The following is a 16789-nucleotide window of genomic DNA, read 5'->3' as shown; positions in this document are numbered from 1 at the left end:
CAGTCTTAAAATTTTATGGATTTTGGTGAAACCCACGTGTCCCTGTTCACTGCAAGTGTTCCTGGGAGGGGGGACTCACTTACGGTGACAACATGACCTGGGATCCTTACTTCGTCTGTCCCTGCCACCCTCAGCACAAGCTTCCCCAGATAACCCTAAGAAGGGTCTGCAGTCCCTGAAAACATCTTCAGAAGCGGGCCTCTGGGGAGGACGCGGGTCCTCTCGGGCTCCATTGCCACCTTACATTTCATGAAACCACATCTCACTCTCTTTGTATCTCTCTGACTGGCCCAGGCTCAGAGCCTCCTAGTCCATCCTGAGGATTCTGCTATGAGTGGCTGTTCCCCAGTCTTTTACGCCTAGAGGGAAATGAGAGAATAGTCATCTGAGTCCAGTTCGAGGGTCTTGAAGGGTACCAGGGCTCAAGAGACCCATGGGACACAGAGTGGGCTTGCGGACAGTAGCTCTTCCCACGCGAAGCAGGTCCCCCTCAGGGCAGAAGGAGTCAGCTCTGCAACTGCAAGTGGTTGGTCACTTCAAAAGGATCAAAAATGAGTTGAAGAAATGGTAATATTCTCCCAAAGACCAAGCCAGTCCTAAAGAGTGTGAAATAGATTTAAACTGTTGCCCCATAAAAAGGCCCAGGTCAAATGATAAGATGTAAGGTAGCATGTATAGAGCAGATTCCAGAAAAAATTCTGGAAGGGTAGTCCCTCCCAATTACCCTGTATTGAGAAGACGGGAAAAGGGACATTTGTATTTGTTGAGGGGCTTTGGGGTGGCAGTTTGGGGGAATATCAGAGAGCTGTATTCCTTTCCCATTGCTGCTATAGGAAATTATAGTCATGCATCACTTATACCACTGTTGTATATAGGGTCCAAAAATTGATAAAAAATTGTTATGTACTGTGAAACTAGCCATAACGGCAGAACTGGCGCCGCATTATAATAGTAAGATGTTAAGGGAAACCAAGAAAAAATGAGAAACTAGGAGGATGGAGGCAATATATTAATAATGAAGAAAAAAATGGCAGACAGAAGAGTTGGATTAGTCAACTTCTATTTAGTATTTTTAATAAAAGTAAAATTTCTATTAACTGAAGAATGCTTCAACACTTCAATATAAAAGGGTGCACAGAGTTCCAATCAGCTTTAATCAAAATAAACAAAACTGGCTACGATATATGACTGAACCTTAGAAGTTAAAGAAAAGTTGGACCATGATATAAAAGTGAAAATCCAGGTTATCACACTTGTATTTTGTAGCATAAAATCTAAAAGAATATAAAGTGGCATACCCATATTTGAGAACATAAAGGATTGTGATCACATAATTTTATGTCTAGCCTTTTACAGTAAAATCTCTTTCTTGTGCTTAACCCAAGGAAAAACATTTTCTGAATCTACAGTTTTAAATGTGTTCCCTTTATAACCTTCCTTAAATATACTTTATCAAAAGAAGTGGACAAGGAACACAAAGAATTAAGATATACATCTCAAGAATTAGTGTAAAATCTATGCAAATTTGAAACTAATAATACAACAAAAGGATAAGGTAGACGAAGAAGAAAATAAAGGCTGATAAAATTTTTTGTTGTACATTATCTAGAGCTAATATCGTCTCTTCTTTCCTTCTTTTGTTTTCTATAGACACGCATGTAGCTATAGGTACACATACAAATGCAAGTTTATTTAGACACATAGCCACAGATATTTAGCTTACAGGTAACTGAAAGCAACATAGAAAAGTGTGCCTATCATCCAAGTCATGAGACAAAATTCAAAACAAAGAAATACATTAATAGCAAAAATATGTATATAATTATGACAAAGAGGAATAAATCAAAAATAACACTATTCAAGGTTATAAAAAAAGGGTAATCGTTTAAATTCATGTTTGAGATTATTATTACCTTGCTACAAAACATCAACAAAATGTACCCCAAAGAAAATTAGAGACAAGTTTCATTTATGAATGTAAAGAGAAATAACTGTATCTTCAAATTATCCAATATTTTATAATAAAATAAAAATATATGAGGTCCAAGTAAAGTTTATTCTAAGAATATATATTATGAGTGTATTAAGATGCATAATTACGTGATTTTCCAAAGTAATAGTGTAAGGGAAGGAAATGGATGTGAATCCTATCAGCAGATGATAGTGAATTAAGGGGTCTTAACAGGTGCATTGAATCTATCTAAAATCAACAGCATAGATGACTGACTGTTCCTGGCTTTTCAAATTCAGATACCTACAAGCCAGGCAGGGAAATAAATATGAAAACTAGTCATTTAAAGACAAAGTTTACAGAGAAAGAGAGTCTATATCATACCTAAGGGATTTTATTTTTATTTTACTTTATTTCGTTTCATTCAACAATCTGCTGGCCAAAAGATGCCTGTGTAGGGGAGGGTTGGTGGGCAGGGTTCCTGTTTATTTATCTCAACCATCCCTTTCTCTGTTCTCTAGAATATCTATAACAGTGTTGGATTTCTTGGATGAATCCCCCAAGACTTGATTTTTACTTCAAAGTGTGTATTTTTTTTTATATTCTGGGAAATTTCCTCAATTTTGTCTTCCAGCTTCCTTTTTGATTTTTTCTTTATTTCTAGCGTTCAAATTTTAACTTTCCAATGACCCATTCCTACACACAAATTTCCTTCTGTTTGTGTTTTTCAACAGCAGTATGTCATTACTCCATGTATGTTTGCTCCACAGGTTTAAACCCTCATTTCTCATCTCAAATTTGCAGATACAATAACCAAATGAAAGCCCTAATGGAATGTAATCTAAGAGGTTTCTTTCTAACTGCTCCCTCTGCAAGCTGCTGTTCTTCTTCCTTCACGGATTCCCAGACATCATGAGAGGAACTGATTTCCCTTCATTTCCACTTGACAGTCTGTGCCTCTCACAGCACTCACAGCCCTTCAGTGATTTCTCCTTCCAACTGTGTCCTATTGACTCTCCCCGTGACCATTCCATCCCTACCTGGATGCTTTCAACCATGGGGACACATTAGGCATCATTATTCTGTCATTTTCTCTGTAAGGGAAATAAACATATTGGCATTTCTTTCCAGGAGCCTCAGTTGCAGAGTGTACAGTTAGCTTCTTTGTAGTTGTTGTTTTTGGTTTTGGTGGCATAATATGGGATACTCTTTCTACCTTATTTATATAGGACCAGATTTTTCACACAAATTTGAATGTTCTCAAAATGAGAGAAATTTCTGAAAGATGGATCTCATTTTCCTTTTCCAAAGTCGAAATGGAGGCAAAAATGAAAGAAGTGGAAAGAAAATGTAAGAAAAAGGAGAAGGGGTCCGCTGGCATAGTGGTTAAGTTCGGTGCACTCCGCTTCAGCTGCCTGGGTTTGTGGGTTTGCATCCTGGACGCAGACCTACACTCCTTGTCAGCTATGCTGTGGTGGTGACCCACATATAAAGTAGAGGGAAATAGGCACAGACATTAGCTCAGGGCTAATCTTCCTCAGCAAAAAAAAAAAAGAGAGGAGTCTTGAACAACATAGATGGGCATTTGAGAGCTTGAAGGGACTAGGGCTACACCTAGTGAAGACCAGCTCATAAGGGAGGAATCAGGCACTCAGAACCAGAGGACCAGGAGAAATACAATCCTCCCCTGTCTGATCAAGACTCCCCAGAGAACAGAAGGGAAAACAGGTTTTGTATAGTATGTAAAATGGATTCCCGTCAATTTTATGTGATTCTCAACAGACGAGGTTACTTGAGATGAATGTTGTGTTAATAAATACGACCTCTGTTCTCCCAAGACTCAAACCTAATCACAAACCTAAACTTCTTATATTTGTAATTCTATACTTCGTTCTCACAGTATATGTTTTTTCTACAACATCAAATCTCACACACGCAAAAAAGAACTGTAAAACTCTCCACTTAATTTAAACGATATAGCTGCATAACACTCATAAAGGAAAGCTATTAAACAATGGGCCCAAATTGCTTTCTTCTCTGCATCTCATCCTTGTCATAACTTTGAGCCCCAGTATGGCCCTTGGAAAGAGAGGTCTTGCAGGCCAGCTGGCTGCATCTCATTGATAATTAGTTATATTATAAGTCAATCTATCTCTAAAATCTCATTTCAGATGAGTCAATCTCAATGGAAAGAGAAAATGCCCCACCTTCCAGGCTCACACTCCTCTGTGGTCGTCATTCAGCACCGGTCTCTGAATCACTGTCAGTAACCATGCCCACGACTTCCAGCTTTTTTTCTCTTATATTTCCACTAAACTGCAGCTTTGCAAAACAAATCCTTGAAACAAATTTGTTAAATATCTGGAACTCAGTTACTATTCTTCAAAATGCAAATTCTAGTATTACCACACCAACGAAGAGAAAATACCTGCGATTTTCCCTATTAACACCAAATAATAGGGGCCGGCCCGGTGGCACAGCGGTTAAGTGTGCACTTTCTGCATCGGAGGGCCCAGGGTTCGCCAGTTCCTTATCCGGGTGTGGACAGGGCACCACTTGGCAAGCCATGCTGCGGTAGGCATCCCACATATAAAGTAGAGGAAGATGGGCACGGATGTTAGCTCAGGGCCAGTCTTTCTCAGCAAAAGGAGGAGGATTGGCAGCATATGTTAGTTTAGGGCTGATCTTCCTCCAAAAAAATAAATAAATAAAATAATAATAATAATAATAACATACATTTATTATATTATATTTATAAACATATTATTTATTAAATTCGTGTTAGATAGTTGCCATTATTTTAAGCACTTCATACAAATTATTACATTTAACATTCTTCCTACTATGTGCGTTTGGTATCCTTTTACATACTAAGAATTTGAAGTTGAGAAAGTTTAGTTTTCTAAAAGTCTTGAGGTAATAAGTTGGAAATCTTGTCTTTAGGCTTTCCTCTAATTGTTGCTGTTGATCACTGAGCAAACCTACTTGCTTGTCTTTGCTCAAGAAGGCATGAGCAGTACTTTTCCCAATAGGAAGGTAGAGAGTACTGTGTTACCTGTTTCTTCTCAGAGTATCCCTCTCTCTGGCTCTATACAAGTCTGATTAGTAATGGGTTCTAGTTAAAAGATTACATGGCTCTACCTTGTCTGCAGGATAAAAACAATGTACTTCCTTACCCGGCTCTCAGGATCCAGGAAGCTCTTGCTCTGGGCATCACTGTGGGTTCATCCCTGACCATTCCATCACTTCTCTTCCACCCTGGTCTATTTCTTTCCTGTCTAAGTGTGGTTGTGATGAATACCCTTACTTTAATGCTATTGTTCTATTGGGTCCTTTTCCTGCAAGGAGCTGTAGTTTTGTCTGTGCTGTCATTTTGCGTCGTCCTGTGATTGTTTAGCAATCGGAACTGTGTAACTGCCACCATCAATGCAAACAGGTAAGCATTTTTCCAGTGTATATAGAAGATCCAGAAACCGTACACAGAAACTGATGAATCACAGGACACGGCATCTTTATCTTTGGTAAATATTTCTTAAGTTATCTCCATTTTTCTGTAACTTCCTCAAACAGTGTATGAGAGTCCTCATTTCTCTAGATAACATCAGACTTTAAAATATCTGCCAAGCTAATGGATAAAATCATACCTAGTTGTTGCTTAATTTGCACTTCCTTGATTGCTGTTGTGTTTGAGCATCATTTCATATATTTATAGTCCATTTGTTTTGTGCTCTAGGTTTACTGCAATGTTCTTCCAAGTTTCTGCATGTCCTGCTTGCTCTTGTCTATTAGTTCTTAGCACAAATGGCATTGCTTTAGAAAGGCCATCAAAGATCGTCCTCTATGTGACTTCTCCTAATTACTTCTTCACCTCCCTGAAAACTTAACATTAACATTGATCACAACCCATACGGTCTTGCATAATTGTTGTTCACTTACTGTCTGTTTTCCAATCTCTGAATCAATGTACTCCATGTGGATATGTATTCTCTCTTTTCATGCTATACTCCTGTATTGAAAAAAACCTCGCACAAAGCATGTGTTAAACAAGTCCTGGTTTAGTTATTTAATTAAATAATCATAAAACAATCACATGCTGATTGTAAAAAATTTCTACCAGAATGCAATTTCCAGAAAAGGAGAGATTTTGTTCTATTCATCGTGGTCTAAAACAGCACCCGGCAGATAGTAGATATTCAATATCTATTTATGGAATTGACTTGTATTTTGGTTGCTCAGAATTTATTTTTGGTTGCTGATGGTTTTTATCCATAAAATATATAGTCATAATTGCTAAAGAAAACATAAATAAAGTCAGTATTACTGTTTCCAATTAAAATAAGGATGTGGTATGGATTACATCACACACACTCTATCTCAGCAAAATATAATTTGAAGGCTAATCTACAGCACAGTGAAAATTTTCCTTTAAACAAAAAAAATTAGAAAAAATGGGTAAAGTCAATGTTAATGTACTAAGTCTGTTTTAGTGGACAATCGAACAGGATTATGAAGCATCATCTCTAGAGCCTTCCTAAGCAGATGAATAACTCTATAATTTTGTCAAGCACATAAAACAGCTCACAAATGAGTTGACACTTTGCAGGCAGCAATTATTGCCTTAGGTAAGAAGTTTAAATGTTTGCTTTCCTTTTATGAATCATAAAGGGAGAAAGGTCTTCCCATAAGTAAAAGAGATAATGATGTTTACACAAAGATTATAAACAGCCATATTTTTTTGAAAATCTGCCTGAAATCCTAGCTAAAGATCAAAACACTCTTCTACAAAGCACGTCTGAATAACGTGCGATCAGAAGATGGAGGGAGTCGTACTACCTAATCTCTGTTGGTGGTATAGTTTTCCAAATATTACTCGTTCTCCTTTTTATTATTTTTTTTTTTTGAGCAGTTACTTTGGAACAAAGAAAGCTGATTATATTTCTCTCCGTAGGCAGAGAAGGGAGCAGATCAAACCGTTCGACATTATTTGTTTATGTTGGCTTGCATGTATAAATACCAGTTTCTTACTGTTTAGTTAGGTCCATATGTGTCACACTTTTGAATAAACCAGTGACTTGGCTACAGCTGATGCAGGCACCAGCATTACTACAGAGAACGTTTTTGTGAAGTGGAAAATAAACTTCACGAGAAAAATTAAGTTATTCTTCCCAGCTAACCTAGACTGGGAAGCCCGCTAAACTCAGCTCTTCCCTGTCTTGCATCTCCTCCCAGGACAGCAGAATAGCCTAGGGCTGTCATCAAAGCAATGCTAGAAACACACAATTGCAATGGAAACCAACACAAAAAAAGTTTCCTGAAGCTAGGTTTAGAACCTTTGTTTCTGCTTCAGTCCCTTGAGCAAAGCCGACATATGTCCAGACCCAGAGCCAAGGGGTGAAGAAAGTCACTCTGCTCATGAGGGTGGATACTGCCATTTACTAGGCAAAAAGTGTGGCTGCAGACTAGAGAAAGATGAAAGACATTGGGTCCATCGGTGCTTTGACCATTTCTTTCTATAACTTTCTCCAGTAATTTCATATCATGTTATAATGCAAACATGGGTTAGGTCACAGAGCATACTTCAGAGAGTTTAGGTCTCTTGCTGTCAGATGCATGGTCTTCACATCTACATTAGAGTTATACCTACCTCTATAGTCTGAGTGTCCCTCCCCAATTCATATTTTGAAATTCTAATGCCCAATATGATCATATTAAGAGGTGGGGCATTTGGGAGATGTTTAGGTCGTGAGGGTGGAGCCCTCATGAATGGGATTAGTGTCATTATTAAAGAAGTCCCACAGAGCTGCCTAGCCTCTTCCACCATGTGAGGACACAAGGAGAAGTCAGCCTTTGGAAGAGGGTCCTCATCTAACCGTACTGGCACCTTGATATTGGACTTTCAGCCTCCAGAACTTTGAGAAACAAATTTCTATTGTTTATAAGGCCCCCAGTCTGTGATATTTTGTTTTAGCTGCTCAAACCGATGAAGACTATATTAGGAGTATGATAGATTATGTTAGAAATAGTTTTTTCAATTTGAATTACCTTAAGCTTTACTGGTTGTAAAAAAAATTTTCAGACATACGTAATTGAGCTATCATAGGCTATTGTGTGGTTGACAAACATATGCTAATATAGACATTATCATTAGTGCAAAGGAGTTTCAGATTGAAGATTAAATCATTATATAATTGACAATCTACTTTGTAGAAAAACAATCCTCACTTTACTGATGTTTAATAATTATGTCTAACTTTGTAATCTTATCTCTAAGAAAATGTGTATCACAAGGCTCTGAGACATGCACAGTTTTCTGTATCCCTACTTTTATATAGTAATTTCTAAATGGTTAAATCTCTCTTGCTAAGCCGAAATCCAATCTGACACATGCTCCACAACTAAGATCTATGATACAAGGAGCATGAGTTATGCTAATTCTATATGAAGTAGTCACCAATATTGACTTATCAGCCCCTAAAACCTGGGTAAATTTTTTTTTTAAATCTGTCTTTAAGTAAGATATCATTTAATGTATTTTTAAAAAAGAAAATATTTTTCAAAAATAGGTGTTCTTGAACTGACATTCTAAATAATACCTTTAGGTCAGAAGGTTTAGTCTTAAAGTCTATATACATTGTTTCTGAAATCATACAGGCAAAGAAAGCCAACGAATGTTCACAGAAAAGTCTGTAAAGTGCACTATGACTGAAACGTATGCACTTTGTAATCTTTAGTAGAAAAACTCTGAATTCCACCATTGCATGCATTTTTACCAAATCTTTCAACAGAGAGAAGGCCCATTATTCTTTCTTTTGCCAATGCAGAAATTGAAGCAGAGAGTCAAAGTAAATGAATGAGATTAGGTATTAGTGTAACACAGTTTATTATGCATGTATGAATTGAGTCCTCTTTTAGCTTACAGAAAAGACACATCACATATGGAATAAGCTCCGTAATATTGTAATGTGTCAGTCAATGTCTGATTGGAGCCAAAAATTTATAAATGCTCTTTCTTTGAAACTACTTATGGAAATTGAAAGAATTAGTAATGTAAAAAGTTCATACTACCCAAAATAATCTACAATATTAATCCAATCTGTGATATTTTTCACAGAAATAGAATAAACAATTCTAAAATTTGTATGGAACCACAAAAGACCATGAATAGCCAAAGCAATCTTGAGAAAGAGAAAAAAGCTGGAGGCATCACACTTCCTGACTTCAAACTATATTGCAAAGCTATAGTAATCAAAACACTGTGGTATTGACATAAAAACAGGCACATACGTCAATGGAACACATTAGAAAGGCCAGAAATACACCCACACATATATGGTCAATTAATTTATGACAAAGGAGCCAATAACATACAATGGGAAAAGTCTCCTCATTAAATGCTTTTAGGAAAACTGGAGAGTCACATCCAAAAGAATGAGACTGGACCACTATCTTACACCATACACAAAAATCAACATAAAATGGATTAAAGACTTGAACACAAGACCTGAAACCATAAAACTTCTAGAAGAAAACATAGAGGGTAAGCTCCTTGACATTGATCTTGGCAATGATATTTTGAATTTGACACTAAAAGCAAAAGCAACAAAACAAAAATAAACAAATGGGACTACATCAAACTAAAAGTCTTCTATACAGCAAAGAAAACCATCAACAAAATGAAAAGGCAACTTACAGAATGGGAGAAAATATTTTTAAATCATTTATCTTATAAGGGGTTAATACATAAAGAACTCATACAACTTGATAACAAAACACCACAGGATCCTATTAGAAAGTGGACGGAGGATCTGAACAGACGTTTTTCCAAAGAAGACATGCAAATGGCCAACAGGTACATGAAAAGGTGCTCAGCATCACTAATCATCAGAGAAATGTAAATCAGACCCTCAATAGGATATCAGCTCACACCTATTAGAATGACTACCATGAAAAAGACAAAAGATAAGTGTTGGCCATGATGTTTAAGAAGGGGAACACTTGCACACTGTTGGTGGGAATGTAAATTCCTGCAGCCACTACGGAAAACAGTATGCAGGTTCCTCAAAACATTAATAATAGAGCTACCATAATGATCCAGCAATTAAATTTCTGGGTATTTATTCAAAGGAAATAAAATCGCTATCTGGAAAAGATATCTGTATCTTCACATTCATAACTACATTATTTACAATAACCAAGACATGGAAACAATCTAAGTATCCATGGATGGATGAATGGATAAAGAAAATGTTATACGCACACACACACACACACAGGAATATTATTCAGCCATAAAAAGGAAGGAAATCCTGCAATTTGTGACAACATGGATGGACCTTGAGGGCATTGATCTAAGTGAAATAAATCAGAGAGGGGAAGACAATTACTTATATGTGGACTCCGAAAAAAAAAAAAAATAGGTTAGTGGTTGCCAGAGGCAATGGGGTGGGAAGCGAGTGAAATGAGGGAAAGTAGTCAAAAGATGCAAACTTTCAGATATAAGATAAATAAGTCCAGTGGATGTAATGCAAAGCATGGTGACTATAGTTAAGAATACTCTAGTATATATTTGAAAGTTGCTAAGAGAATAAATCTTAAATGTTCTCATCACAAGAGAAATAAATGTACCTTTGCTGTCATGGATGTTAACTAAACTTGTTTTGGTGACCATTTTACAATATATACATATATTGAATCATTATGCTATACACCTAAAATTTAAAAAATGGTATATGTCAATTATAATTTAATTTTGAAAAAAGAACTGATCATGGGATGCTGAAGAGAGAGAGGATAAGAAAACTAACTTTCTGGTAAAAATACCAGTAACTTTGTCAAGCAATTGAAATCTCCCTACAATACTAATTTTAATCCTTACAGTAATACCACAAGATATGTGTGCTTATTCAGAAAAAGAAACTTAATAACATAGTAAAATGATCACTGTAAAATTTGGTAAAAAAGCAGGATGTAGTCTCTAACAAAAAAAATACAAAGAAGACAACATCATATTTTTATATTATGTAAAATAATGAAATTTATTATAAAGTCCAAAAACTTAAACGTTATGGCCCCTGCCCCAAATTCTAGGTTCATTAGTTATCATGTTCTATCCCTGCTACCTCAGTCTCCAAAACACGCAGGCATACACACAAACGCACACATAACACACACACAAACGCAGAACAAGTTACGACCGGGTCTATTAAATTTCTTCACCTGCTGCGCTCTGCAGGCTGGCTCTCCTTCTGCAGCTTGAGCCATGCTGATTCACTGCCAAGGGCACTTTTCTTTCCTGACTTCATTTTTTTTTCCTCCCTGACCTCCTCCTTTTTGATCTCTAATCACTTTTGAATATTTGACTTTTAAAAAGCGATAATAATAGTTTCTATTTTTTTTTTTTTTTTTTTTTGAGTTGGGAGGTGATGATGAGTTACCACAACGAAACTCTTAGAATAGTGACTGGAACTTTTAAATGGCAGTGTGTATTATTATCGCTATTGCTACTCTTCCTACAGTTATCCGAGTATGTGTCACTTCCATCTTCAGGGCTCCTCTGGCCCTTGCGGCCGTGAGTTGTATGTCTCAAGTATGCAACATCTATGTGCCCTGTCATAGCAGGTGTCATGCTGTGTTACAGGTGTGTTACAGGCCTTTGTATCTCTCCACCAGTCTGTACCCTCATGGTGAAATGGCCCTGTATCGATCTTCTTACTTCATTTAATAACCATCAAAAAGCAGAGGAATAAAAAATGCCTGCCTAAGATTACATGCATAGGTTCATGCCAGAAGATTATATGGACTGTTGACTAATCCCTGCTTAAAATGTTTGAAAACTGCCAGTTTAGTTCTCTAAAAAGGAAGTTGCAAAATTTTTCAAGTTGATTAAAAAGATGGACCAAAATACTATCAAGGAATTAGAAAAAAAATATTCACAATTACAAAGAATAAGCATAGGTATATACATTCAGCAAAGAAAAGATTAAGGACAAATATTTTCAATTACAATAGCATATTCATCAACTGTATTAGTCAGGATTCTCCAGAGAAACAGAACCAATAGCATGTACATGTGTGTGCACTCATGTGTGTGGAGAGAGAGAGATGGACAGAGATTGATTTATTATGATTTATTATAATGCAGTTATGGAACCCAACAAGTCCCAAGATCTGTGGTCGGCAAGCTGGAGACCCAAGTCCTGATGGTTTGGTTAAGTCCAAAGGCCAGCAGGCTTGAGACCCAGAAAAAGCTGATGTTTCAATATAAGGCAGGAAAGGACGGGTGTCCCAGCTCAAGGCAGTCAGGCAGGAGGCGTTCCCTCTCATTTGGGGGAGGGTCGGCATTTTGTTCTATTCAGTCCTTCACCTGATTGGATGAGGCCCACTCATATTAGGGAAGGCAAGCTGCTTTACAGAGTCTATCAATTTAAATGTTAAACTCATCCAAAAACAACCTCACAGAAACACCCAGAATGATGTTTGACCAACTACCTGGGCACGCTATGGCCCATCCAAGTTGACACATAAAATTAGCCATCATACCGACTCTCTGAGTTTTGTCTTGTCAATGTCATTCCTAACTGTGCTGCCCATGGCAGCTGCTTTATGCCATAATCTTTTAGCCCTTCAATGTATAGTTCTTCAGAATTCCTATAACTCTAACATTTGTGGTGAGATTTAATGATATTTGTTGTACTCCTACCATATGCCAGAACTATATTAAATATATTTTCATTTTATAATCTGATGTAACCTGAGTAACATCCCCAGACCAATTTCTATTTTCCTAACACAGGAAAGACCTGGGGTCTTTATTATTCTTTTATACACAGTATTCAGTGTATAATGGAGCATTTCTAAATATAAAAAGAAGAGAGGTCAACTATATAATAATCAAGAGGAGAAATAAAACAGAAACGCTTTTGTTGCATTATTTGCCGCAAATTCAGTCCAGAAATGCTTGATTGCCCAGCTGCTAAGCATGCAAGAACTTAATATTTCAACTGAATTTTTTCCAACTAGTTTGTCCTAAGGATCTAAACCACGGGATGTGAATTCTTGTCATGGTCCTAGCCCTGCACTCAGAGCACTGGTCCTCAACCTTGGCTGCACATTAGAATCACATGGGGAGTGTTTTCAAATGCTGACATTGGATAGCATCCCCAGATATTCTTATTTAATTACTTTTGTTTGCAATATGGCCATCGAGATTTTTAAAAGTTTCTCAGACGTTTTTAATGCACAGTCAAGATTAAGAAACACTGAACTGGAATGATAAAACTTCTCATAATGCTAAACAAAAGAAGAGAAGCTCCACTTTTCTGATACTTGTAGTCTGAGTTTTCCAAAGCTTCAATCATCAGATCTTTCAATTAATTCACAATGCTGACAAAGCTGTTTGCCTCTTTCCAAATTACAGGCACGTATTTCTGTTTCTATGTTTGCAACAGTGGAGAGAATAGATCAACATTAACATCATGCTTTCAGACTACATTTACCTTGATGTTATGCCAATATCATTTCTGTCAGGGTTTCAGTCAAAACCTTTCACTAAGAAACAGAGAGCAAACTTCTGTAAGAGGCTATCCAAAAGTGGAGCACTAAATGTCTATTCATTCATTACTGAAATTTTCCTGATACGTATGATTCCAGGACTATTAAAAAATATTTAGACCTGTAGAAACATTGGTTAAATAGTTAAAATTAGACAAATTTCCACTTAAAACTCACACAATAGGAAAGTCATCTAGAAATGGTCATCAAAATAGTCAGATATTATGGGAGATGTTTATGCTTGGGATTTTTACAGGCATCCTCTCTTTAAAATGAATGCCTCTAAGTTCACAAGCAACTTGGCCTAAGGCATATGGATTTTGTGGTACTGTGCCCATTTCTCCAGAAAAGGTTTTCAGTAACACTCTGTAGCCATTATAGGTTTGTGTTAAAACTATGTATTCGTCGGGGTTCTACAGAGAAACAGAACCATTAGGATGTGTGTGTGTATACATATATGTGATATTATACATATATAAAGAAAGTGGGAGAAAGATTTATTTTAAGGAATTGGCTTACATGACTATGGAGCCTAGCAAGTTCAAAATTTGTAAGAGTGGCCAGCAGGCTGGAGAGGCAAAGGAGTTGATGTAGCTCAAGTCCAAAGGGAGTCTGCTGGTAGAATTCCCTCTTCCCTTAGAGACGTCAGTCCTCCTTCTCTTCAGGCCTTCAATCAGATGAGGCCCACCCATGTCATGGAGGATAATCTGCTTTACTCAAAGTATTCTGATTTAATGTTTATCTCATCCAAAAATTACTTCTGAGCTACATCTGGAATAATGTTTGAACAAATATCCAAGTACTATGGTCTACCCAAGTTTAAATATAAATTAACCATCACAACACTGGAAAAGTGAGGTTTAAAGTAAGGTTGAATTAATTTTGCTTTCTTCATTAGCCCGTTGACCAATTCCTTAGGTTTATTCATTTCAAAACACAAGCAAAGAGAGATCTAGTTTGGAAAAATGAGATGGCTGAAATGAAACCCCTTGCCCCCAACCCCTGCTTTGGGAGAATCAGTGGTTAATATTATTATTATTGTCATTATTATTATTAATTTGAATAATTCTTTCCTGGTATAAGCACAGAGTTTCAGGTGATACAATCAATAGCTTCCCATGGCCTTATATTCCAAACCTTTGATTCTAAGTAGTAAATATCATTAGTAAAACAATTCTAGTCAAACATTCATTAAACTCTTATGAGCTCCAAAGCAGTCTTCAAAATCTGAAGAAAAGCAAACAAAGGTTAATCATTATGATTGTTGCAAGCTTGCTATGAATATAAAATAAAAGGTGCTTATAAAACACTTGGTGTAGTTCCATTTGTTTATTTTTTCGTTTCCTTCACCTGAGGAGACATGATATTCAAAAGGATACTGCTAAGATTGATGGCAAAGAGCCTACTGCCTGTACCGAACTCAAAATATGATGATATACACTTGAAATTTACATAATGTTATAAACCAATGTTATCTGAATAAAAAAAAAGAAAAAAACCTTTGACCAGTACATGGCAGAAAGTAAGCTCACAATAAATGATAGTGTTATTTTGATTACTACTTTATCTTTCCATTTATAGAGCAGGCAAGTAATAGAATAAGGATACAAATCAGATCAGGCTGTACGAGGGCCTTTCTATCCAAATCCATGCCTGTGCTCATCATTTAAAATACTCTATGCCTTCCAAGTTCTTGAATGGAGAACCCACTTAAATATAATATCAAAATGTTAAAAACCGATGAACAACAAGAAGTCCCCCAAGTGAGCCTAATATCCCTTTTAGGGAAAGAAATTAACTTCTGAATATTGTGTATCAACTTCAATGTGTATCTTGCAGTTATATATTTCTTGCTCTAGTACTCAAGACTGATTCAGAATAAGAGAGCCACATATGAGTCTAGCTTGTCAGTGCGATATGTCATCAAAGGGGAAAAAATCTACTTAGGGAGGAGTTGGGTAAAGAGCTCTTTAGACTGACCTTTCACTGATAAGTTGATGATGTTCTCATTAGCAGCAACCCTGCTGTTTGCCCTCAATAAAAGATAACATCCTGCTGTTAACGCAATTTCCATTTTTGCGATTTAATGACACAATTATATTAAAGATACTTTTTCAAATGGGTTAGAGTCTAAGGGAAGATAAAAATGTTTTTACAAATTTTCATTCTGTTTCCCTCCAAACCAAGTAATATTTTCACATTGTGTGATTATATCTGATAAATTGGACAAAAAGATTGACAATACTCAAGTGACATTTTTTAATATACTTGTTATGAAAGAGAACAATTAGTTGCTAAACTCTGTATTATACATATTTTAATAACTTTTTCCTTTGTGATATAGCTATCATTTCCCATATAAGCACCAATTTAATTTCTCTCTACTATGAAAAATATTGTTTCTCTCTTTTTGAAACCCTAGTAAAACTTTTGGAATTAAATTAAATGTAGATGTTGCAGGAGTGGGGCCCTGAGATTTATGTCCTGAAGGGAAGCATCCTATCATTGTGGGAAGAGGGAAGACTTTGAAGTCTGGCAGATCTGTGTTTAAATTTTGGCTTCACCACTTATTAGATACGTGACATTGAACAAGTTGTATTCCCTCATGGAATGCTATCAGTTTTTTCACTCAATTAAGTAATGAAGGGAAATTAGATAATAAATACAAAGCACATGGCTCATGATAACTGTTGCCAAAGCATAGACTCTTTAACTAGGGACCTCCAATGGTTTAATGAAAGAGAACACTAGGGAAGAAGTTTCTTTTATTGTGAAGTCTCTCACCTTGACTTGTGGAATACTTAAATAATCTATACATTATGATACATAGTTTTTTTCTGTGGCAAGCATTTAAGTTTGTCTATTTTTATTATGATTCAAATTTATGTCTACAAAATACTATCAGGATATTTCTTAATTGTATTGGCCAATTTGTTTGTGAGAAAAAGACACCAAGAAAAAGCAAAAGAAAAAGTACGTAAATAGCAAACACATTTGGAAGAGCATTGAGGCCCCTCTAACTGAATCTAAAATAAAGAGGAAGCCATTCGGGCCTGCCTTCCCAACACACACACACACACACACACACACACACTTTCCCACAGACATCAGTGAGAACCTGGAGAAGAAGAAAGAGCACCATGGCAGCTGAGATGGGTAATGGCCATACTCAGAGGAAAGACATGAATCCTGATGGTGCCAGACGCTCCGAAGCAGAGTTGTGTCCCCTGGAGAGAGCAGAAAGAACGTTTTTGCTTGATGAAGTACTGGGAATTCTGGTAGAAACAG

Source organism: Equus asinus, chromosome 18 (genome assembly GCF_041296235.1).
Source record: "Equus asinus isolate D_3611 breed Donkey chromosome 18, EquAss-T2T_v2, whole genome shotgun sequence".
Lineage (NCBI taxonomy): Eukaryota > Metazoa > Chordata > Mammalia > Perissodactyla > Equidae > Equus > Equus asinus.
The sequence above is the reverse complement of the archived record's forward strand: the minus strand, read 5'-3'. Positions refer to the sequence as shown.